Source organism: Anas acuta, chromosome 2 (genome assembly GCF_963932015.1).
Source record: "Anas acuta chromosome 2, bAnaAcu1.1, whole genome shotgun sequence".
In the NCBI taxonomy this organism is placed as follows: Eukaryota; Metazoa; Chordata; class Aves; order Anseriformes; family Anatidae; genus Anas; species Anas acuta.
In genome coordinates this window covers 30,225,940-30,252,534 of record NC_088980.1, presented here as the reverse complement: position 1 = coordinate 30,252,534, position 26,595 = coordinate 30,225,940, and the positions used below count along the sequence as shown (strand labels likewise).

The 26,595-nt window shown below is 36.8% G+C and overlaps 1 protein-coding gene across 19 annotated transcripts in view; it reads left to right on the top strand.

The window, feature by feature from the left end:
* The window catches only part of DGKB (diacylglycerol kinase beta), a 375,368-nt gene that overhangs the window by 51,572 nt on the left and 297,201 nt on the right, over window positions 1-26,595 (top strand). The window lies entirely within an intron of this gene.

Below are 26,595 nucleotides of genomic sequence, written 5' to 3'. Positions count from 1 at the left end.
CTCCTCAATGTATATAAATATCTGAGGGGTGGGGGACAGAAGGATGTAGCCAACCTCTTCTCAGTGGTTTGTGGGGATAGGACAAGGGGCAATGGCTGCAAGTTAGAGCACAGGAAGTTCCGCTCTGACATGTGAAATAACTTCTTCATGGTGAGGGTGACGGAGCATTGGAACAGGCTGCCTAGGGAGGTTGTGGAGTCTCCTTCTCTGGAGATATTCAAGGCCTGTCTGGATGCCTACCTGGGCAGCCTGCTCTGAGGAACCTGCTTTGGCAGGGGGGTTGGACCCGATGATCTTTCAAGGTCCCTTCCAATCCCTACAGTTCTGTGATTCTGTGAAACATGGAAATTCCAGTAGAAACAAATCTAGCTGTTCAATATGAAGATGTTTCTAATATTGTAGTAAATTTGAAGTTGGTTATCTCCCTTGCAAAACCGGGAAATAAAAATCTGCCTAAGCTGAAGATACAGCTCTTTAGTTATTGCTAAGGCAAAAATTCCATTAACTTTCCTGAATAAATAACTCAGAATTGCATGCTTAGGGGACTAGATACTAAACATGAGAAGTCAGATTTAGGTGGCAGTTTGTAAAGCCTGTTAGGAACTGAACTAAAGTTCAAGAACATTTCAGAAGTTTTCCTGTATCATAAATAAGATCAAGTCTCTTGATTTATGAATGCTGTTGATTTATTACTAAAGGAAACATTTCATTACAAAGTATAAAGCATGTAAAGTAAATGAAGACCACTGATTTCTTTTTTGTGCCTATGACACCACAGCATCTAATTAATTGTTCATCAGTGTAGTAACTTAATAAAATAATGATAAAATGATTGTTAGATTTAACTTTTTTCACATTCCAGTGGAATTTACTATTGGGATTCATAATACATTATGATATCAAGTTGAAGTATGAATTTGAAGTATGAAGTATTTATATAATGCAATTTCATTCAACAACAACAACAAATGGTCAGGTAGAAATATTTACATGATGCTTTCTGGAACAGGAATATATGAATCTCACTGTTTTCTACTATTGTATTGCTGTATAGTTTAAAGTATTCTATTTATTAACAAATCATGTTTCTTCCCCATGCCACCATCTTGTCTCAAAGTGTAAGTTTTAGGGATGAAGGAAACTTACTCCACATATTGTTTTAAATATTAGCGATATTACCAAAGAAGGAACTATTTCATTTCTCCTTTAATAGTTATAAAGTTTAATAGTTTAAAGACATTGCTACCTCTTCAGTACTTAATCAGTTAGAATCTCTTCCTTAGGTATCCGGTATGAGTCTGAGAAATGAATGTTCAAACTTTTCTAATACTTCTTCTATTTGTATGTAGCATACAGAAATATTAAACAAAGGGAGACAAGATGAAAATATAAAGAGCTTAAAAAGAACACATACAAAGTTTATATTGATGTTGCATTGGCTTCAGAAAGCATTGTAACAAAAAATTGTATATTTGATGTTGATATGAAGAAACTTGCTTCTTTTAAAATGCATCATCAAATGGATAGTAAACATAATATAGCAGTTTTAATGAAAATATTTCCTTCTGTAAACATTTGCTTTTTCCTGTGAAAAGGTTTTAAATGTTTTTTTTTGTTTTGTTTTGTTTTGCTTTCTCCACTACTAGATACATAAGATCTCTAATACAGAGAGATATAACAGTTACAGTGTTGTTATTTTTTATTTATTTTTTATTTATTCATTTATTTTTCCCTATACATTCTTATAATTTAAACCTTCAATGCAGCATTTACCAAAGTATTTGTCATCTTCATTACTCTTCATTACAGGGCAGGGCAGTTAATATGTTTCTTTTCCTTTCACTTTCCTTTCCTCCTCCAGCACTTCTTGCACAGATCATAATTCAGAGTCTTTGCTTTGATTGCTGTTGATATCAGAATAACGTGTTTGATAAAATTGTTTGGATTTGTTTGTGTATATATAAAAGAAAGACATGATGTCCTTAAACTGTGATGTTTCTCTCTTCCTCTGGTTGTCTGGAACAGAAGGATGTTTGTTGTATGAAAATGTGAGGTCTCTTTGTAAAAATAGTTAAATTTCAGAGGCAATAAGAAAAAAATGTTAATGGTATATAATAACATATAATGGTTGATACATTATTCCAGGGGAATATAAACCAGATATGGGCCATATTTTGAACCTGTGATCTGTCTAATTTAATTTTGCTAAATGACTGAATAATAGTATCTTTAAATGTGTGTTTAAGACTTTAAAACACAATTTTGTTTATTAAAAAAAAAAAATTGGATCCAGCATTTTCAAATTTGTTATATATCTATATATCTAACATGCAGAGATATGAAGTATTGTGTTAGTAAATGCCTTTACTCACTACTGTATAGTAATTTTGTGGAGCTTTATGAAGTTTGAATATATAATTGCTTTGAAATTCCATTGTCCATGTTGAACGTGACAAAATAGTGAAGTAAAAATCCTAGCAGAATTTGGCTGGCTAGAGTTGCCAGTGAATCTCCTTTCATGATATAATCCCGTAGGTCACAGTGCCTTGGTACACTTCTGTATCAACAGTGGCATTTCACCATCATGCTTCTTTGTGTTTGTACTTCCAGTCATAAAAGATGAAACAAAATTTTGCAGGAATCAATGGCAATTCACATTTTAGTGTGAAGTTTAGCAGTTTCATGATTTATTTAAGTTTAAAAGGAATGAGAAGACTTGATGAGATTCCTGGTTTATGAAATAAGATACCCTCTAGCTCCTGAGGAGCCTTGGAGACTCTTACTGGAAGGAGAGATGATAACACTGGTAAAGTAACACTGTAGGAAGGGTAAACTTTCAGGAATATGCATGCTAAAAAAAAAAAGAAAAAAAAAAAGTGTCACGATCCTGCAGCCTTGCCTCATGCTGGAGAATGGTTTTGTTTGTGTTTTTTTTTTGAAGGTCTCTGGAATACAGTAGGGAAGGTATAGCAAAGTGATTCATTTTACACTCTCCTGCTGTTACTTGGGATTGTTATTTGCTCTGCCATTCATTCATTTTGATATGTAGGCCTTACTTCCTAAACCTTATCTGAATTGTAACGTGATATTCACTTTAGCAATTTTTAACACATGCACTTTCTTAAATTTACAAAATATAATATTCATATTCCCTATTTAAGTTTGAATCATACCTAAAGTGAATACTGGAATAAAGACTGTAGTTTCTCAAAAACCTCATGAGACTGAAAGAAAGCAGTGCAGGGAATTCACTCAGTAAGACCTCCAAAAAGTGTTTTTTTCTGATATCTATATTAGTGCACACATATTTTGGTGTGCAAATCAAAAATAATAACATAGATTAGTAAAAAATAAATTAAAAGAAACCATAAAGAGATTCTTAAGCAAACCGCTAGAGAGCATAGACTAACCTGAGCTCACTGGATGTAATTCAGAATTCACACTTAACAGTTCTTTATTGTATTGTAATGCTCAAGTACTAAATGTTGGCAGCAGGAGGGTGCTTCACAGCATCTACTATAGCTGATACAAAACAGGTAACAGATACCTTCAATGGGTGAGTCCAAAGAACACGAATGCTCAAGTGCCTTTATTTATTTTATTTTTATAAAGCCTGAGTAAATTTAAGAACACTGACTCCACTCCTGAAAATAAATGAGTATGTGTTCTGCATTTATGTACCTGTCCATCCAGAAAGTAGTCTTCCTAAAATAGTTTTACCTGTGTTTTGCATATTAGCTTAGCTGTCAGGAGGAAAAACAAACAAACAAACAAAAAAAACACCTTCACAGTTTCTTCCTCACACCAAATCCCTTCAGCCTAAGCTGGCTACAAAGTGAGATAGTCCTTTGCTTCTCTGGCACCCCCAGCTGCTGCTCTCCACACAAGCACACATCACATTTCTGGTCTAATAGTTGTTTTTATGAAGATGACTGCTGGAACAATACTTTGCTGGAAGCACATTTATGCATATGACATTTTCTGAGAATAACAAAGGAATAGGCCCATCTGGGTTTTAAAGGAGAAATCAAGTGCTGCTTCTTCAGACCTTTTGACCTGTAACAGAATTTAGGAGGAAACTAAATGTATTGCTTCCCTTGTGCATCAACTAACTTCAGTCATATTGAGATACAGGCTGCACAAATAATAGGCTTAAAGGACTTCTAGAGTTAGGTTATATGTGAAAAACTGCAACTGGATTCAGTATGGATCAAGCTGTCCTGGCCTTAAGAGGTCTTTCAGCCTCAACTCCCATTTTGGTTGCCAAAAAAGATATATGGATCTCTTGCACCTGTTAAACACCTCACTTGGATCCTAATAGTTGAATAGAGATATTTTTCACTTTCTGACTGAAAGACACTTTGTTCCAGTTCAATATAGTCCAACGATCTTGTGTGTTTCATTATATTCTTGCAAATATAGTTAAATAAACAAGGCCTTCACTTAGCTCTGTGTCCAGATACTCTCGTTGCTATCTCATGAAGAAGTTCTACCACATCTTGTCTGTCTGTCCTCTTCATCACATATAAAGCTGGGAATCATGTTATCAATATATGTTTTTTACCTAGTAAACAAAAACTCTGAATTTAAAATTCCTTTCTGGAATACATACCAGCTTTTTCCAGTATCCATAAATGTAGTTGAAATGTAGTTGAACAGCAAAGAAGAGTATGGGTACTACAATACTTGTTCTTAATCACAGAATATTTCTCTCCAGTAAATACTCGGAACTTAGTAGTATGTAAATATCTTCCAGTAAGTTAATATCTTTACAAAATACTGTAATTCGATGTAGTTAGAAATAAGTAATATAAATATAATATCCCATTGAAGGATAGTCTTTCCACAGTCCAAAGATTATCTATAATTTCATTTTACAGAATTAATTTTGAGCTCAAGTTGAGTCAACTTTATACTTGCAGTTTAAAACCTTCCTTCATCTGCTCACCAAATAAGAATCTGGGGCTTCAAAAGAATTTTTGGAACAGTTTAAATATTACTTTAGAATGAAGAAAAGATTATTTCTAGAATTCAAAGAGCATATTAATTAATACTTGCCTCTTTGCAGCTAATTTGCATGTGTGTGGATTTATTTATTTATTTGGGGAGAATAATTATTTCCAATGACAGTTCCTCTGTGTCCTCCTTTCTGGTCAAATTTAGAATTTTTATGAAGAGAGAAATGTTTTGCATTAGATTTTTGCTTGGCTTTAAAATACCTGTGAAGTGTAAGTGAGAAAAAGAACTGAGATGATGGGGGTGCTCCTTATGCAGTAATAATTGTAATAATAGCCATGTAGCCTATGCCAAATGGAGAGAAATATGTACGCTAAGATAAATTCCTTTTTTCTTTCATTTTTTTCTTCTTTTTTCTCCTTTAGATTTCATGATCAGGCCTTTCTGTGAGAAAGAAAGTGAAAAGGTGCAGGGTATTTTTCCATGAAAATGTCACTTAAAATGCATAGGGTGCATTAGCTGGGTTAGCTACTAGTAGCTGGGTTAGATACTTAATACAGTGCTTTTGAGGCAGAGGTTGCTTCTTCTAAAATACATGTAATATTTCGAATACCAGCCTGAATTGTAGGAACATTAAAGAGAAGCCATAAAGGTAAGCCATTTGCTTACCTGTGATTATTGCCTGTAGAGTGAGGTTGATCAGTTTGGATGGTTTTGTATTGTGTCCTTCTTTTTCTTTTTCTTTTTTTTTAATTCTTTTTTTATTATTTTATTCTTTTTTTTTTTTTAATTTTTCTTTTTTTTCTTTTTTTTTTTTAATTTTTTCTCTTCTTTTTCCTTTTCTTTTTCCTTTTTTCTGTGTCATCAGTAAAAAGGATTTTATTAAATGGATGTTTATGGCTGTTATAGTCCAAATCGTAAGTTAATAGAAGTTCAGAGGATTCTGCTTCCTAAGCAAATGAGAAATTATTGAAGGGGCAAGAAACAGTTAAAGCAAGACTGTTTCATGATTCAGATAGGTTTTAAAAGAAAGAAGGAAGGTCTGCCCTTCCCTTAGTAGGGGGAGAGAGGCAAAGGAAAAGGCCTCTGAGCTCTGGCAGCATGTGTACTCTGGGGAAATAGCTTTGTGTTGTCCTTTTGAATTTGTCAACAAAATGTGCCCTGAGGAACAAGCCTGAAAAGACGTTTTGCAAAATATTTGGCAGTGATTTTTTCCCAGGCTGGTGGAGGAGAACTTGGGCAAACTGTCACAGCCTGAAGATAGAAATAGATGTTGGAGTGCTACTGAAATGGCTGTGAGAACAGGAAGAGCATCAGAAGAGCTGCAGCATCTTTTGATGTAACATCAATAGCTACTGAAAGAGCTAGACAGTGTAATAATTTTATAGGGAAACAGGAGGAAGAACTAGTGAAAAAGATCTCTGAAGAGAAACAGGAAAGCCAACAGAAGTTTTGGTCCAGAATTAAGTTGCCAGAGACTCTTGTTTAGGTTTGATTCTCTGTCCCTCACAGATGGAAAAGATTTTATTTTACAATGGGTATAAATGATAACCTGCAGGGAACTTTATACATGTGGCAGCTGGCCAGCAGTAGCCCCAAAAGCTATGAGCAATTATCCAGTCCCTCAGAGGAATCCAGGCTTCTAACGCCATATTGCCTTTTACTAATTATAATGAGAGATCGGGCCTCATCAAAGAATACAGATTGCTAAAAGCAACTATTTTTGGCTGTTTGGGAAGGGGAGAGAGAAAATCGCTAGTGAGTACTGAAAAGTTTTACACTAAGTATTGGATTTTAGGAGTACAGAGTTTCTGCCGCTGTAACAATGAAGGAAATTAAATTCTTGTGAAGTTTTCTGAGAGACTGTCAGATGTCATCATGCACTTAATGGAGAAAGATAGTTAATCTAGTGAGAGATTCTTTCTTTGCAGGCAAGGCTTAGTGATGATGGAATAGTGTGGAGTGGCCAGTTGTTGACAGAGAACTAGGATTCAGACCCCAAGAGTAAGTAACTGGGAACTAAAAATCTGCCTCTGAGAAATCAATGTCCTACTCAGGGTTTGGTGGGGCACTTGGTTTAGTTTAGAGAGCTGAGTGTTACTGATATAACACTAGTTTTCTCTTAAGCTCAGTGAATTTAAATCCAGGGTGTAAGTTCCTTTGTTGTATTAAGTCAGAGAAAACAGAGCAGAAATATCTTATAGATGTAGGTTTGTATTGGGTTTACGTGGCAGGGTTTTGGTAGCTGGGAGCTGCAGGGGGAGGCCTCTGTGAGAAGAATCCAGAAGCTGGCCCATGTTACATCATAAGGGCCAGTTTCAGGGGTCTCCAAAGGGACCTGCTACTGGCCAGAGCCAAGCCGATAAGCAGGGTTGTTTGCCCCTCTGTGAGAGCAGATTTAAGAAAGGAAAGAAAAACAAAACAGAACAAAACAAAAAAACTGCTGTGCAACTGCAGCTGGGAGAGTGAGGAATGAGAAACAGCCTTGCAGCCCCCAAGGTCAGTGCAGAAGAAGGAGAGCAGGAGGTGCTTAAGGCTGGGAGCAGAAGTTCCCCTGTGGCTTGTGGAGGGGCCCCTGGTGGAGCAGGCTGTCCCCCTGCAGCCCATGGGTCTCACATGGAGCAGATCTCCATGCTGCAGCCCATGGAGGAGCCCCCGGTGGAGCAGGCCCTGGGCCGGAGCTGCAACCTGTGGAGAGGAGCCCACGCAAGAGCGGGGGACCTGGGGGGATTCGCCAACGGTGGGGGATCTGTGCTGGAGCAGTTTGCTCCTGGGGGAAGGACCCCATGGTATGGAGCCATGTGGGAGCAGTTCTTGAGCAGCTGCTGCCTGTGGGCAGCCCCTGCAGGCTTAGTTCATGAAGGACAGCATCCCATGGGAGGGACCCCACATGGAGCAGGGGCAGAGAGGGACCGTGAGGGAGCAGTGGAGATGAAGTGTCAGGGACTGACCACAGCCTCCATCCCCATACCCCTGCGAAAGATAAAGGTGTTTTTAGTGGTGGTTTTTTTTGTTTTTTTTTTGAATTCACGAGGAATTCTGTTAGGTCTTGAGGAGAATATAACGTAAGCGTGATAAGCCAAACATTTCTGAAGGAAAAAAACAAGAAAGATACAATAGTATAGTATAATTTGGCTCTCTGAAACGGGCTTCCTGATGACCTAAAATGTTTAAAGTTCCGTGAGCTATTCCTGTCTGTGACTGGCAGATGTATTTAAGCCCAGACGGAAATCAGGTGGTTTTGTAGTTTATAGGGTAAACTGTCATACTGACTTCATCCACAACTGTGAGTAAGGAGGAACCTCTTCATGGCAGTCATGTGGGTATATGAATGATAGGTATGTGCAGAACTTGGTTCCTCCTTCCATGTCCATGTTGAAGAAGATCATCCAATTTTTTTGAAGTGTAATAGTCCATTTAGAGAACAGGACAACACAGAAGAATGCCAACCTCTATATACTTTGACTAAAGAATTTGCCAGATTGTTCAGGAGTTACTTTATTTTGTGACAAAGGCAAATGCATTTGAGATCTCTGAGACCCTCTCAGGGTACTAGATACTCTGATTTAAAGCAATCTTATAAGAAATGATGGTTTTCCTATAACTTCATTTGAATTTTGTACAGTAATTGCATACAGTCATGTTGAGTGACTTGCTACAGCATTATTTTCATGCCTTAACTAATTTCAGGGATCATCTCCTCTTTGGAGTGCAAGAACCTTTGTGTGTCAGTTGCATAGAGACATACATGTACTTTAAGAGGGCAAAAACAGTGAATTTATATGCATTTGTGGCTATTAGATGGCAGAACTGGAATATACTCTGTTTGTAAGATCCCCCTTTTCCTCTGCAGAGCAGAAGTAATTTTTTAATTTTTTTTTTCCCTCTGCAAAACAGAAATATCTGTCTTGTTCAAGAGTTCTGATGTAAAGGGATTATAGCCAGCAAAATGCATGGCTACTGCTGCTGCATGCTGTTGAATGGAGACTGCTAGCAAGAAATCATAAATCACAGAGAATAAGTCTGTTTAGTAAAAGCAGACAAGGCTATAGGCCTTTAGAGTAAACTTATAATTCAAATTTGTTTAAAGATATTGACAAATTGGTCCAGAGTAGGATCAGCTCAATGAAGCACCAGCTGTTTTTAGCTTCCATTCCTGTCCTAAAGACTTCTTTCTGATTCCCAAATGATTGAATGACAAGGTCAAAATTATGATGGCTCAGAAAATTTGAACTTTCACTTAGAGATAATAAAATTTTAAGGAGAAAATGGTCTCAGGTGTGCTAATGCTAGCACACTTTATTTGTCCATTTTACGAAAGCTAGTGAAAGTGTCAAAGTTGTGTACCTATCTAGTTCCTATATGGAAGAAATGTTAAAGGATTGCAGATAAATATCACCAGTCACTAAGGTCTGGTGTTGCAGCATCAGCTTTTACTGGCTTTGAACACATATTGTGATTATTAAAAATTTGACATATGGTCTTAAAGTCACTGAATGTGTATTCATACACTATCACATGTATTAACATTGATTGTAACTATTATTTTTCCTGCATTTCTACATATCTTCCATATTTCTTTATCATTATTGTTTGGTTGTTTCTGTGGTCATTTGCATGTAACCAGAATGAAGCTTTCTTTTCTGAGTTTGTCTGTTCCTTTTGCTTATTCCCTAATACAAAGGTTTGGGGAATAATTCAATTGGTTGCTGTGGAAATGATCCTGATGTCACAGAGAGAACTATAGTTCACCAAGCTCTGAAGAAACAAAGTGAAGGAATAGTGAACTAATTCTGGGGTCACGTGGCTGAATCTCAGCTCTCAGTAAAAGCATATATTTTTAGTCTTTGTGTTTCTATAGAAAAGCTTAAAAATGGTAATCCAAATGATGACAAGCCATGACTCATCAGGCAGACTGAAAAAATAGCTCTGAGAGAGGGACAGTCCCTCTTTGCTTTTATGGGATTCAGACTCAAAAAAAAAAAACAGTAGATTCTAGGGGGTCACCTCAGCCTAGCAAAGTATTGTATGCTCGCAGAGAGGAGGAGAAAGCAGCTCACCCACTGCAAAAGCATACTTTACTGTTAGGATTATTGCTTATGCTTTTCTACCTCTCCTAGATTTTTGAAGAAAGCAGCCTTCCTTGTTGCTCCTGAGAACAGGAGAAAGGAGGTTTCTAATGATGGTTCAAATTAGTAGACAGAATCCTCTGTGTAATGAATAAATAAATAAGTGGGTTTAGGGCTGTTTGATGGTATCATAAGAGCTCTTTCCTTATGTGATTTATTGGGGGTGAAGAGCACTGGACTGCATTTCTCTCGGTTGTTTTCTACTAATTAAAAGAAGCAAAATTGTTTTTTAAATGTGCATGTAATTATGTATGTCTCATTGTTTTTTTTCAAGCACTTAAAAAGATGTTGCTTTTTATGTGTGGCCTTGGAAGATTTTTATGGGGTGTTATGGAGTGTCACTGCAAAGTTTTTATGGCTACATTGCAAAATATACTGGCTTTTTGAGAACATTATTGAATGCTAAATTTGTTTTTAGAACCATCACATTTTGTGGGGTTTATTATTTATTATTTTATCAAAACAATTATGGAATACCAAGGAAAGAGCTTGTCATTAAATTCCAGTATAGCATTTTCTTGCGTAGTTTCTGAAAATACAGGTTTTTGATTTTATTTTCAAAATTAAATGTTATAAGCAACTTGTCCTTTGAAGGCACTTCAACTAATTGTAACAGTAATGATAATTATTGATAATGAATTTGTTTCAAAGACTGTCTTTGCTAGAATTAACTAACTGGTTTAGTAATAGATTAGAAGTTTTCATGCATGAAGGCATACTGAATAGCTTTAAAGTGCTTTGTTAACAATTTTATTTATTTTAACAGATGTTTATTTCTGCTTTTAATACCTTATTTATGCTTGAGAGTCACTACAGAAAGGGAACCGAATCTAGCATCTCTTTGTCAGAATCGATTACTTAAAGACCCTGACAGTCATTAATAACATCACTGCTTTTTAAGAAAGCATATACTGTATTCAATAGATAGGCTCTTATACAATGGAGGTTGAAATGAATGGATGGAAATGTAGCAAAAATTTTAGATAGTTGTGGGAGGAGGATGGGAGCACTCAGTTTATATGCTAAATACATGTCTGAGGACTTTATTGAAGAGAGGTCCTTCAGTACTGGATAGGCTTTAAGAGTTTGAGAAATTATTGAAATGATACTAGAGATGCTGAAAAAATGTTGAAGAGATGCAAAGAAAAAAAGAAGTCAACAGCAGGAAAATTGGAAGATTGGAGTAGCCCAAAGCACTGAATTACGCCAATCTGATTCATAAGTACATTACTGTAGTTTCAGATTAAGGTTACAAATGGTACCTGTACCATTTTAGTCGCATGAATTTAGGAGATTCAGAATTCCTGGGATGAAGATGGGTAAAATCTTGAAGGGGATAAACTTATTGAAAGAGATGAAAATACAAGCCATGGGAAGACAAAAACAAACAAAACAAATGGCATCAAATCAAGTTTCAGTATACCAAATGCTAGACCAAAATCCATAGATTTGTGCTACAGTGCTGAGTATTGATTGATACAACAAAGAAACTGACTGATTGATGCAGTCAAAGAAACACAGAGAACTGATAATCAGAATGAGATGATTAGGCCAAAATCAAAATGGGCTGTTAAAATGTCAGAACAGCAGAGAGGAGCCAGAACAAACTCTGTACCTAAAGGATGATTTTGGAAATTCTTTTTGATGTTTGTGTGTGGTCATACAAATGATAAATATATTTTTATGAAAAAGAAATAGTGAGATTGAGAGGAATGACTACATAGAGCAAGAGGAAAAGCATTCAGATAGAGAACCCTGGTGGCTAGCCACATCTTACCGTGTAGCAATGATTTAAAATACTCTAACATAACTTTATTTTCTGGAGAGGGCCTACAGAAGTTTTTCTATAAATTCCTAATGTTAACGTCTGTGAAAATGTGAACCAGTACTATTATTTTTAATTCTAAAACATGACTACTTATTGACCTAATATTGGCTCATATAAATCCAAATAGGTTCGCAAACTGGAATTTGATATAAGCCACTTGAATTCCCTTTGGAGGTGCTTTTATTCTAGAGTAAATCAGAAATGATTATTCATTCAGTACAATTTTAGTAGATGAGATGTTAGTTAATTAGGAATTTACTAATAGTTAAAGGGATAGTGGCCTATTTCATATTTCTTTTTGTTTTCATGATAGAACCACATTTTTATATTTTGCTTCAGTCACAGTGATTCTTGTCACATGGATATTCAAGTCTAAGCTCATAGTCTTTCTAGCACGTGATACCTCCAAAGACTATCATGATATCTCCAAACAGTATATAACACTACCGTATGTTTTTATCATTGCTTTAAGAGGATTCTGGGAGTTTAGTGCCTCCATAGAAAGAATGACAAGTATAATTATGTTGTCCCAAATGGTACAAAAGCGTATTCTGAAGTATTTCCCCGTACAAGTATGTGTTTAATTTAAAGCACACACTGATTGTTTTCTGGAGTAGGTTTCAATAAGTTAGTGCCAGAATAGCACTTGCTTCTAATAGCACTGTAGAGATGTAATGACTGACTATACAGAAGGACTGCTGAGCTACTGTTCAAATTCTAAACTCAAGGCCTGCTCTACCCTTAAGACAAATACTTTGCAGCTCTATCTGCACAATAGAGCTTAATCTGTACATAGTACAGTTATATTGTACAGTTACATACAATTATCTAATCTCATATTTTCAAAAATAGACTGAACAAGTTTACTTTAAATTTCTTGCTTTTCCTCCCAATAATAGCTGTAAGAAAGAGTTTCTCATTTTTCTTCTTTTCCCTTCCTGTCTTGTTGTGTAGCCACAAAACCTGTGTAACATCTTTGGCTAACAATAAATAATAAATAATCCAATAATCTCTACAGTTTAGCATTCTGTCCCTGGGAGACATGCAAGGTTTTGTAAGGAAGGAAAAACAGATTTTTTTCCCATTTCTCCCACCTATTCAGTTATTACATGAACCAATAATTGTTGTTGTTTTAAAAACAAAACAAGCAAAAAAGATGGAAGAAATGGGGAAGAATTTTCATCTCTTTCACAAAAACAGAAAAAAAACAAAACTGTATCTCAGTAGAGTTTCGTTACTTTTGTTATGTATTTTTATCTTAATCAGTTATTGGTGTACATAGTTGTGCAGTACATCAGTCTTGTCTTAGTCTTTCCTGAAACAACACTTCACCAGGAGGGATTCCCACTTTTACTGATCTTTTACTGTCAATAATTGTCTTCCATATAATTATGAAAATTTGATTTTCTTTGCGTGCATAATTTAGAGGTAGATTATTATTTTTATTTATTTTTATCCACTCCAGATAGTTTTAGATAAGGGTCTAGGTAGTTTATGGTGCATAGGCAGTGATGGTTGAAACTTTGTAAAAGAGGGTACTTCTAGACCATGTCATAACCATCAGTAGATAACTTTGGAGCTCCCTGTCAGAATTAGCTGAGACTTTGCAAACTACTTTATTTATTTTTACTTTTTAGTTGGCATCCAATTGCTTTATATATATACATATATATATATATAAATATTATACAATAATGCTGTTGGACTTCTAATAGTCATTTTAATGGAGCGTAGGAGTGTAGAACGTTCTGCTCAATCTCTATTTGCAGGTCTGGAAATTCAAATAGCATCTTACAACTTTCTAAGCATCTGATTTTTGAGCTTTGGAAAAAAAAAAAAAAAGAGAGAGAAAATTAATCTTGAATCCTCCAAACTCAAAAATTAAATTTTGTTTTAACAAATTTAATTACTACAGGGTGTGCATCACTGTTCTCCATGAAATTAATTATCAGTATTTCTTCTGAAAAGACCATTCCATTTCACTTCGTCAAACTTTTCTCTGTGATCACAGTCAGAGAACATTGTAAGTTTTAAAATGACGTGAAACCTTTGCCTTAAAAAAATGATGCAGATCAAGTAGAAACATGGAGAGTATGAACAAGGAGACAGATAAGGTCTGATTTTCACCAGTTGCTTGTTTTTTAATTAAAAATTGTGAGTATGTAGCCTATAGAATGGCCATCCGGAATAAAAGACAGGAGGTACAGGTGAAAACAACAGTGGTAAATAAGAAGATTGCAGAAATTTGGATAAAATAGAATGAAAATTATGACAGAGGAAAGGTTAATAAGAGGCAATGCAACATGCATGAAATGATGAAGGTTTTTATTTGAGTGTTGGAATAAAGATGGAAGCTTCAGAACCAGGGCAAAGGAGGTGAGAATAAAAAAGCATACAGTCTTGGAATGGAGGAAATTTTGTGCTCTGTTCTCAGAAAAATAATAATTAATACCTTTATTATAAACATGTATGTTTTTCTCTATTCGGTTATGCACTGAACCACATGCAAGCTTTTAAACAACTTAAATTATAGCTATTCCTTTTGAAATTGGACAAAAGTCAGTTCTTGATCATTGTGTGAAGTGCTCAATGCCTTCACAGGACACAGAGCAGACTGAATGGGAAGCCTTCATACTGATTTTCCAGCTTTTACATGGTTAGAATTAACTCCATATGATGCATGTTGTTGTATTTGTGATTGAAGTTTCCAGGGAATTACTTGAATACTGATAACAAGAAAATAGTGTATTTTCAGTATGCAGAGCGAGTCTAGCCCTGGCAGCCATGTTGCTTTGTGGAGCTCTGAAGTTCCTGCTGCCTGCAATCTGTCCTTCTCCTCATTCACGCTTACAGCAGCAGCTATCCTCATCACCAATACCTTTCAACAGATGTCCCCATTTCCACCCATTCTTATTCCCTTCTTCTTTTCCTCCTTGTCATCTTCTTGCAGCAGTGCATGTCCAGTCCCTGCACAAGCGGCTCTCCACTTCTGCTTAAGGCCTTCGTTATGACCCAGATTGGCAATCGGATGAATTCCCACAGATGAAGCTGAGAACCTGTGTGGTACCAAAAAAATGTGTGCACACGTGTCATAGACCCTGACTTGGATCAGCTTACAGGAATAAGAGGCTGTGATGCTTGGTCATTTCCCAGAGAAAAAGTGTGCTTGTGCTGTACCTTGCAGTGTAGTCTAAGGGATCCTAAACTAGAAACCAATGGTAAACTGGCACACAGCACAGCTGGAGTCTATTTTCAGTTTATTTCAGGAGCTCTAGAATTCCTCTGGTGCCTGATTCATGCTAATCAGCGTATCTTTACATAATAGTACCAGTTGTGGGCATACAGAACAGCAAATTCTTTTGGTGAAACAAAACATTGTGATGTTCCTTTTGAAAAGAAACACTCTGATGTTCCATTTGAAATATTTCATTTGTATATTTACAGAAGTAGATATGTGAATATTAAAAAAAAATTCTGATTGTCAAGGTAGAATATGAATATTAGGTTTATTGGGATATGTTGTATACTGCAGCATTAGAGGTGTTTTCTTTTTTAACAAAGGAGATTTCTACTATATTTTATCTGATTGTTTTGATAGGACAACAGCAAATAGTTCACACAAATTACATGATTTTACGTATATTTAAATGTTATATTGCAGAGGGATTTCTGTATTGTCTTAGGGTTTGATTTGGGGGATTTGTTTTCCAAAAGTAGCTTCAAAAAATCCCGACCTTTACCTCACTGTCTGAAATAAGTTACCTTCCTGTCTAGCCATGTTATTTATATTCATATCTTTTTTTTTTTTTTTATTCATATTTTGTTAGAAGATGCAGAAAAGAGGTATAAATCATAGATTCTTCATTTTAGTGTGACTTACGCATTCTCTGGTTTGCTATCTGTGAGTGACACCAGGCTTGAGATACTCTGACAAGGATATGGCATATTTCTTAATGATGCAGAGGATTGTGCGTCACTACTTTCAGGCGACTGGGTCTTTATTACATGACTTATCTTGAAGCCATGATCTCAGACATATTGACAGCTAGTAAGTCATTTACTCTCTGTCATTTTCTTAATGCACAGTCTGGGATTAGCTCTATTTTACTAAGCACACATAATGTTAGAAAAACATTAGAACAGAAAAAAAAAGTTATTGATTTGTGAGAAAGTTCAGCAAAAACGCTATGTACTTCTTTTATGTGCTTAATCAGAGACCCCATCTGAGTTTCAAATTTACCTTTTTTTTTTTTCTTGCAAGAGAATGAACAGAACTGATATGGTGCTGTGGCTAGAGAAGAAATTGGAACAACCCAGCTTGAATCATCCTAAATGATCAAAAAATGGCATATCCTATATTTGCTGTTTATTGTATTTCTGGGGAAGCAAGTTATTTTCCAAATTGTATTCAATATTTTATATTTACCATTGGTTTTATATTTGTGTATATAGTGTTATTTAAAATGTGACAGGCTGTAATGGTACCATAGCTTAAGAAAAACCTCTACAGCCAATCCCCAGAGATGTTACATTTTGTCTCAAGGAAAGATAAATTTTATGAATATACCATGTCTCGTATCTTTTCATAAGATGCTGTCTACTGTGTATATCACTTACTGCATGCCTGGCAGGATCCATTACTTCCAATGCCTTTTTTTTTTTTTTTTTTCCTCTTCTTCCCTCACAGGAATAGTTCTGTTCTTTACAACAGAAATATTCAAATGTATTATTTTCAAATTCTGAAATGAAATATAACACAGGAAAGAAAGAGTCCATCTTGAAAAGAGAAAAAGTCTAAAAAGTCTCCTTTGTCATCCCTTGACAAAGCTCATAAGTAGCAATGAAGGACGTAAAGTCTATATATATTTTTTATTTTCTTTGCTCTGTCTCTGGTGTAGGTCTCTCCACCAATGTTCCTTTTCCTCAATTTTTCCTGAACCAAGGCACGATGTTCTGAAAAAAACGTAGTCGCCACAAGCAGTTGAGTCAAAAAGTTCCATTTACTTGGAAAGTTACTCTGCTGCCAGTTGACTAGTCTGTTCCTTAAGTTTCTAGTTTTCCAGAATGTTCAGCTGCAAATTAATGATGAATACGAAAACTTGGGAAAAGTTTAGGTTCTTCTTTGCAACTATAATTCCTGTTTCTGAATGCTCTAGTACAAACTTCCAATGTTTTTTCCTCATGCAGAGAGCATTTGAAGGAAGATCTTTATTCTGGAAAGGGAATCATCATTTATGATCATCATCAAAAAGTTAAGAATCCTGGAAACTTTAAATATGATCTTATCATTTTCCTAGATTCTTTAAGGTCATTATAACTGATACAGTGCTGCGGAGAGCTTTTTCTCTAAAGATACATTAGTTACACTTTTTTTTTTTTCCAACTTGCGAGGGAGAAAAAAGGTGGAAGAAGGAAAGATGATCTGTTCTTTTCTTAAAACTGACTTTCCTCTTCTGTTTTGTCTTGCTGTTTTGAAGTCTGATCTGCCTTTTCCTATCTTTCTCTCTTCCCCATCTTTCTTTGGTATTCTGTTGTTCCTTTTATCCTTTTGGGAGACTAACTCTTCCTTCTTTCCTTCTCATCTTTTTCTCTTTCTTCTGTTCTGTTAAATCACCTTTGTTGAAATTATCTTGGTCTTAGATGTTCTGGACAGTATCATTGTTAATAGTCTGAAACGAACTATAAAAAAAATAAATAAATAGACCCATCCTCTGTGAGTATACTGTGGTAAAAGTAAATGGATTAGGAAAGGATATAAATTTGAATTCTGGGACCAGGGAGAGTTCTTAGTTCATTACAGTTAGTTTGACTTTTGTCTATGGCAACATTAAGTTGATGAATGTCAGTGTCATATTACTGGCTTATGTTACATATTAAGTGCTCTGTATGTTTTACAGAATTAACAAGGTCAGGAAACTTAATGTTTTTATAATCCCTGTTTTTTTCAGGACGTGTGTTCATAAAACGTTTGTATAAACTTACATTAAGTTTATGTTAATCTTACATTAAATAGATATTTATCCTTTCATCTAAATATACATTGGATTTATCTTTGGGTTATATCTTTGCAATGTGAAGGATAGCTGACAAAAAAAAAAAGATATTTAAGATACTTTAGCAAATTGCTTTGTTCATCTCCTTCCTATTTTTTTCTTTAAACTGTGGTATTATAAATTGGAAAGGTAAGTGAGTATTGCTCCAAAGGCTACTGTTTGTTGGCATGAATTACTTAAGCATAGGAACAATGGAAAGACCCTACCAAAGCTATAGAAATATGCAGAAATTTGAAAACTGATTTTTATAAGGAAATGTTAAATGCTGTTCTGACCAGAATGACAGATTAATGGCAAGATTTACTTTATAAGAACTAGCAGTTTTATCTGTATCATACATATAGTATTGTCCATAGCAAGTGCTCACCTGTAATGGGCCTTTACATTAAATAAATCAATGAAGTATATACGTATTAAGATCTCTCTATATAGTATGCCATTTTATAATAGACCTGTGATAGGGTTGCTTGTCTGTATGGAAGTGAAGAATATTAAAACTTTTATAAGTATGCTCACATTGCAGTCAAATTGTCTCACATAGCTTTAAAGCAACTGGTTTAATTTAGCTACCTTTGATACCTTAAGGATAAGGCTTAGTTTTTCTCCTTTTGAAGTTAAGTTCTTCAGTTCTTTAAGAAAAGAGTTAAAACCCATGCTTTTATGAGTCACACTTACTGAAATTAAAATATATATTTCAGGGAGAGCTTAAAGCAATAGAGACCTCCAGCAATAGACTGTGAGCTGTGATAAGCATGTGCCTCAATGGCTACAGTCTCTATTTGAAAAAAAAAAAAAATGTAACTGCTTGGTGGCCAGGTATGCATGTGTCTTCTGAAGAAGGAGCTTGGTCTCTCTTCCTTCTTTCTCTTACAGTAAATGTGAATTTAGTTATACATACTGATCTATTTTTAGCAAAAAAAAACAATTTAACCTTTTTGGTTTCTCTAAGTAGCTCAGTACAATCTCTTACTTGTCGATTTTAGTTCTCTTTTGAATGTGTAGATGGATATCAGAAATTTCTTTCTTGGACATGCTGAGTTGTTCACTAGCCTTTATTTCTTTTTTTTTTTTCTTTATTTCATGTACCAGCACAATTGTTTTATGTTAACAAATTCAGGATTAATCTCAAGTTTTATGTTAGAAGTGCTCATGCTACATAGATATTCAGAGTTCATACAGCTTCATTTTATACTTCATTCAGTTAAGCTGTGTGCATTTGTAGTAAAAACTACATTTTTCCCAGCTCATTTGATGTTTTTATGTTTTGATTAGTTGGTTGGTTTGGTTTGGTTTTGGTTTTGTGTTGTTTTTTTTCAGGACTTCATCATATAGCTTTTTTTCTGTACGCTCAGTGAACTCTGAACACTGAACTTTTTTTACTAAGTTCAGGTCACTTGGCTTGCAGCCTTTTCACAAGATACCTCTGTAATTGCACCTTTGTTCATTCACTGCAGTATGTGTTTTCAAAAGTCCTTCATCAGTGTTTTAGGGAAGAAGGTCTGTATTACCTCTTGCTCTTTCTAGAGACAGTGCCCTTTTTAAATAGGACTATCTTCACTATGACTGTAATTTGCTGAAAACAATAGTTCTTTTTTCATTGACAAGGAGGTAAATTTATAGGGCTGTACAGATGAATTTTAAAACACTGATACTTGTGCACGGCTACATCTGTCACAGGAAAACAAAAACAGCAACAAAAACACAACAGAGCCAGCATGTATCTTGGGGATACTGGAGAAAACGAAGCTAGTAGTGGGAAAGATGCAAAATGACAAATTGATAAGATAAAATAAAATGGAAAAACAATTACAGGATAACTTTAAACATACTTTTGAGGGATTAGAAAAAGATGACTGAAGATTTATTTATTCTTTTTTGTTTATTGTATTAGCAAAATAGGGAAGTCCAGAAAGTGAGATTGTACAGTTAAGGAGATAATTTCTTAGGATGATTAAAAAGCTCTGTAATCTTTCTTGAAGATACTACTTATCTAAATAATTATATTACAAGACCTTGTCAGGCCTTGTAATTTTCAGTATGAAAATGTTGTCCTCTCTGGAGTGGTACTGAGGACTGTTTGCTGTTGTTGTTTGTTGTTGTTTTGTTTTTAACATTAAAATGAAATTGGGTAAATTCAGAAATAGTCCTTGATAGTAGGATTTAAGACTGCCTTCATCAATGGACTACACCATAAGCTTTGTTCTTGCTTGTTGTCTCCTTGGCACAAAAAAAATAGTGTCCTGGATTGCCCAGTAGGCTGACTTAAACAGAATGGGCTAACAATTCCTATTTGAATCTTGATAATCACTTGATAATCACCGAAAAGGTGGAGAATTATATCATTAAAAACCACCTTCAACTAAGGCAGATCTAAAATTCAGGTCTAATGTATATGTAGTGAAAGGGAAAGGATTTGAGATGCATCAAGATACATCAATCAACAGAATACAGCTCTCTAGTAGCATAAACTCATTGTATGAGTTTTTCTTCATGTCCATGTCCTCTCTTGTACCCCCTTTCTCAATTATTGTCTATTACGGCCAATATTGTCCCTGAAGACTCTTAAGAAAATGATATAAACTAGTTAGGAAAAAGATAAGTAATATTAACAAAAAGATGACTTGGTCTAACAACTTTGAAAAAGAGTGACAGAGTATTTTTAGTAAAATTTCCAACTAATAATTACCTACATGGACCTGAAACATATTTTTCAATTTTACAAGCCCCATAAAACTGAAATAACTCTTTGCAGGATGAGGGCCAAAGCCCACATTTCAGTAAGTTTATGTTTGAATGTTTGTCACACTACTATTCTTATAAGACCATCACTTCGTATTGTTCATTAATGGGTGAAAAGATCCAGAGAAATGTGTACTTGTGTTGTTAGTTCTTTTAGTTTTATGGTCTAGATATGTACTTGACTTTAAAACCTCTGCTTCTAAGAAAAACAGTAATAGACAATTGTGACTACAGGAGCCGCAGCTCTCATTTTTAAATAACATTTCATTGCAGTAGTAAATACGTCTTAAAATGGAAGATCACAGAATCACAGAATTGTCTAGGTTGGAAGAGACCTCAAGATCATTGAGTCCAACCTCTGACCTACCACTAACAAGTCCTCCACTAAACCATATCACTAAGTTCAACATCTAAACGTCTTTTAAAGACCTCCAGGGATGGTGACTCCACCACTTCCCTGAACAGCCCATTCTAATGCCTCACAACCCTCTCAGTAAAGAAGTTCTTCCTAATATCTAGCCTAAAACACCTATAGCGCAGCTTTAGCCTGTTCCCCCTCATCCTGTCACCATGCACGTGGGACAATAGACCTCACCACAGCCTCCTTTAAAGTACTTATAAAGAGCAATAAGGTCACCCCTGAGCCTCCTTTTCTGCAGGCTGAACAAACCCAGCTCCCTCAGCTGCTCCTTGTAGGACTTGTTCTCCAGACCTCTCACCAGCTTTGTTGCCCTTCTCTGGAGTCTTTTGAGCACCTTGATGTCCTTCTTGTAGCGAGGGGCCCAAAACTGAACACAGTACTCGAGGTGCAGCCTCACCAGAGCCGAGTACAGGGGGACAATCACTTCCCTAGACCTGCTGGCCACACTGTTCCTTATACAAGCCAGGATGCCGTTGGCCTTCTTGGCCACCTGAGCACGCTGCTGGCTCATATTCACCTGTCTATCCACCAATACTCCCAGGTCCTTCTCCACCTGGCAGTTTTCCAACCACTCATCTCTCAGCCTGTAGCTCTGCTTGGGGTTATTGTGCCCCAGGTGCAGGACCCAGCACTTGGCCTTGTTGAACTTCATGCAGTTGACCTCAGCCCATTGGTCCAGCCTATCCAGATCCTCCTGCAGAGCCTTCCTACCCTCGAGCAGATCGACACATGCACCTAACTTGGTGTCATCTGCGAACTTACTGAGGGTGCACTTGATCCCCTCATCTAAATCATCAATAAAGGTATTAAAGAGGACCAGGCCCAGTACCAAGCCCTGGGGGACTCCACTAGTGACCGGCCTCCAGCTGGATTTGACTCCATTCACCACAACTCTTTGGGCCTGGCTATCCAGCCAGTTTTTAATCCAATGAGGCTTATGCCAGTTCAAGCCAAGAGCAGCCAGTTTCTTGAGGAGAATGTTGTGGAAAACGGTGTCAAAAGCCTTGCTGAAGTCAAGGTAGACCACATCCATAGCTTTTCCCTCATCCACCAAGCGCGTCACTTTGTCATAGAAGGAGACCAGGTTCGTCAAGCAGGACCTTCCTTTCATAAACGCATGCTGACTGGGCCTGATCACCTGGTTGCCCTGTAAGTGCCGTGTGATGGCATTCAAGATAATCTGCTCCATGAGTTTCCCTGGCACTGAGGTCAAACTGACAGGCCCATCGTTTCCCGGGTCTGCCCTCCGGCCCTTCTTGTAGATAGATGGGCGTCATGTTTGCTGGCCGGCAGTTGACTGGGACCTCCCCCGATAGCCAGGACTGTTGATAAATGGTGGTAAGCGGCTTGGCCAGCTCCTCCGCCAGTTCTCTCAGTATCCTCAGTTGGATCCCATCTGGCCCCATCGACTTGTGTACATCCAAGTGCCGTAGCAGGTCGCAAACCATTTCCTCATGAATAGTGAGGGCTACATTCTGCTCCCCATCCCCTTCCATCAGTTCAGGGTACCGGGTATCCAGAGAGCAACTGGTTTTGCCACTAAAGACTGTGCCGGAAAAATTAGCTCATTTGCAGCAGGTATTTTTAAGACTTCCCTGACTTTGAAGCACATCCCCTGGTTTGGGGATGGCCTAGCTGGGAACACCCAGGTGGGCAGAGGACAGCGTGCAGATGCCACTTGTCCCCATGGCCACAACTTCCCCCAAGGTCTCCACCTTAGCTTTCAGTGCCGGAAAAATTAGCCCTGCCTGTCTGATCCCCCACTCCGCTGCAGAACGCGTCTGCCTCGAAGCCGATCGCCTCAGCAAGGGATAGATAGGTCAGAAACACATCAGACAGATAAAACTAAATTGAGTTGGATTTCTTGTTTTAAAAATCATCCCTTGGTTTAGCATTTATATTCCTCTATTCATAAGATCATTTATTGTATGTTAAGAAAATTGCCTTAGGTGAAAGTCTTTTTTTTCGTGTGTGTGTTAAAATCAGGAAAAAGTGCTGCTTCCCACTTCTAGTGAGCTAAAATTTCATCTCAGAAATATCTTTTAGTACACAGGACATCAAGAACTGTCACTGCATAAACCTTTAAACCTTTCTTTGTAAGACGAAGAGTAGAATATAGCTTTTAAATATATCTTGCAATGATTTTAAGGCAGCCTGTTCTTAAGGAAACAGGGCAAGGGAGAAGGCAAAAAAGGAAGAACAAAACAAACAAATCCCCAACTGTCTGTGACACCTTATACCACTTAAGGAGCTTCTCCCAAGCTTTTTAAAATAAAAGCACGTGGTCAAAAGAGGCCTTTGTAAAATGCATTGCCAATTTTGATTCAACATCATTGTGAACAGGTGAAAGGTATTAGCTTGAACTATTTCAGAGGTTTCCTTTGCACAGTTACTATATTTCATATGATGTATGATTTAAATTGTAATGTAAATTCTAACCCACAAGTTTTTAACATCTTTGTATGTATTTTTATTTTATAACCCATTTTCCATTTGTATATTTGGGAAATATGTGGAACTGTAAGAAACTTGTATACCTATATTCTAATGAATATACCTATATTCTGAATATATACCTATATAATGAATATACCTATATTCTAATGAATATAGGTATACAACTGGAACTTGAGTGTATGTTCAGGTAAGGAACAGGGAGCTGAAGTTTGCCGTTAGTGAAAAAGTAAGTAGTAAGAGTAAAATCTCAGGTAGAAATAAATAATTTTTGGACTATCTACAGAGGCTTGGGAAAGTAGTAATTAATATTGTAGTGCTTTATTAATTTTATTTTTAGCATTTTTTTGTTTCTTTTTTGGTTTTGTTACTTTGTGGACTACTAAAATATATCAATACCTACTTCCACATTAGTTAAAATATTTCAAAATATTTATAATTCCTGCAATGGAGTATTCAATAAATTCAATATATTTAATTTTAGTCATATGAGCAGTCTTATACCATTTTCACATCTCTTCTTTGATCTATTCATTTTTATAATAATTGAAAAAGATCATATTATTTTTACAGATCTGTATGTGTTCAAATATACATAGTATATAAGTATGTAAGAATGCATTGTATGTATCCTGTTTAGTAATTTCTGAAGCCATAGTTAAACTTTAGGTTAAACAGATAATGAGTACAAAATTATAAATATTAGAAATTCCAAATAATATTTTCAAGTAAACATAGAAACAACTAATGCATTTTTAAAATGCTTATTTCAGAAAAAAATACAAGTATTCTCAAACACAGAACCATTTACCTATTTCTGCTTAAAATCAGAAATCATATATGATAAATTTCAAACCAAACTGATTTGATTCTTCTCTGTTAAACACTTAGCGCTTAGACGTGGTGGTTGGGGTGAAATACATTATCAATGGCAGTACTTCCTTAATTTAATAGAGAATATTTTCTTCACTATTCTTATGAACTGGCAAGCTGTATCAGATACTGTGACCAGTTATAAATAATCAGGAAATGAGAAAAAGGAAAGAAGGAGCCACAAAGTTACCAGCTGAATGTTTGTATTAGTTTTCAGGCTCAAATAAGATAATAAAATCCAAATGCTGGAGAGGTGTCCAGAGGCATTTAGTCTTTCCTGGTCTTAAGATAAGGTAGTATGGCATATTCACTATGTACATAAATACTGTATTTCAAATATGAGCATTAGGATGACTTGCAATATTGTGTTTTTCCCACATAATGAACTTAGGCTGAGGGAATACTGTCCCAGGCCCTAAGGGAACTGCTGGGTGTGACTATCCCTGACCTCCCTGGGGCTGCCAAAGCCCAGGACCCCGTTTTGAAACTCTAAAAGCTCCCCTAAACCTGCTCATGGCCCAGGAGTCCATTGTAGTCCCTGGGGCCATCAGTCCCTGCTGCAGTGACCACAGCAGGGCTGGTCTGCAGCCCTGCCCAGCCTGGCCATGGGCCCTGCCAAGATGAGCCCACCCATGGCCTGATGTCGCAGTCCAGTCTTGGCATGCCCCTCTTCCCAGGGAGGTGCCCTGTGCCCAGGGCTGGGGCTGTCCTCCAGCCTGACCTGATCCTGTCTGTGTCAGCTCGATAGGCCCTGGCTGCCACTGGGGGTGCCACACAGTCTGGGCCCCAGGGAGCCCCCAGCCATCACAGCCCCTTGAAATGCTGAACCGGAGTGGCAGAGCTGAGCTCTGAGGATCTCTAGAACTCTTTCATCCTTAATTTTCTGAATATCTAACGGCGAAAGAGTGCAGAATAAGCCAAATAAGATAGCTGTAAAGTTGTTTTAAAATACAGAAGATGACTAGGCCAAAACCCAGCTTTATTTTTCTCCTCAAAATATTTTTCATTATGCCTAGCATTTACCTGCAATTCCTTTCAAGTCATGGAGTATGTTTTTGTCTTTTACTTAATTCTTCCTCTCTATGCTTTATTCTACTAACAGGCAAAAATTAATTTCCCTTCTACCCCAAATCCCTGTTGTTTGACATATACTTCTGTTTGAACATCTGCTGTAGGGAAGTGGGATTTGGAAGATCTTTTTTTATTAATGTGGAATAAAGATGTGCTGGCACATGCTATTAGTATTACTGTTGTTCACAAAGAAGTCGTGATTGTCTGCGTAAGTATCATTTAGTACATAGCAATGGATAAAATGCATAAATCTTTCTCCTAATGATGTCATTAAGGACTTCATAGTGTTATATATGGAGTGGTAATTCGTGTCGAAAAAAAGGTTGATATTAATAAAGAAGGGGGAGATTTGGGAGTGTGGCCATGGGGATCAGCAAGCCCCATCGTTGATGATAACATTAGATTTAACGATGTTAAGTCTGGAATGTAAAAGAGTTTAGAGGGAACAAAGAGGGGTGATTCAGGAGACTCCATGCAGTCTGGGGTTGCTTGATCTCCAGCCTTTAAGGTATGGAAGTTTCTGGGTGTTTGCTGCTGCTGTTATATGCAAAGTTGTTTGACCAATGAAAAGTTGTTTTGAAAAGAACTGCTGTGGGGTGAAGGGTGTAAGAGGGGAGCCTGCCCTCAAGATAAAAAAAGCAGGCAACACGATGAAGTTATGTCATCAATAAAGAAGCAGAAAGATGGAATGAAAAGGAACAGGCTAGCAGAATGGAGACCAGGACGGGAACAGGCACATTGATCACCTCATGAAGATAGGTTCAGCCAAACTCAGCAAACCGCTCAGAGAAGCTGGTACTGAAAGCAGCTGGAAATGGGTGCACCGGAGCTGGGAAGAAGCTCAAGCTGAGAGAAGGAGACCTGCGCACACAACTGCTGGTAAGCAGCAGCGCATTATGGGGAATCATACGTCCTTAGAAACGAAGACTGTCCTGGTAATCGTATGGCTTATTCTGACAGTTTATGATCCTGAAACATGGGACCAAATTGAGGTCAAGGTGTGGGACTCTGCAACTAAAAACGAAAAGGTTGCAGTGGGATTGCTCGGCATTTGGCGAGCAGTCTCTGTGG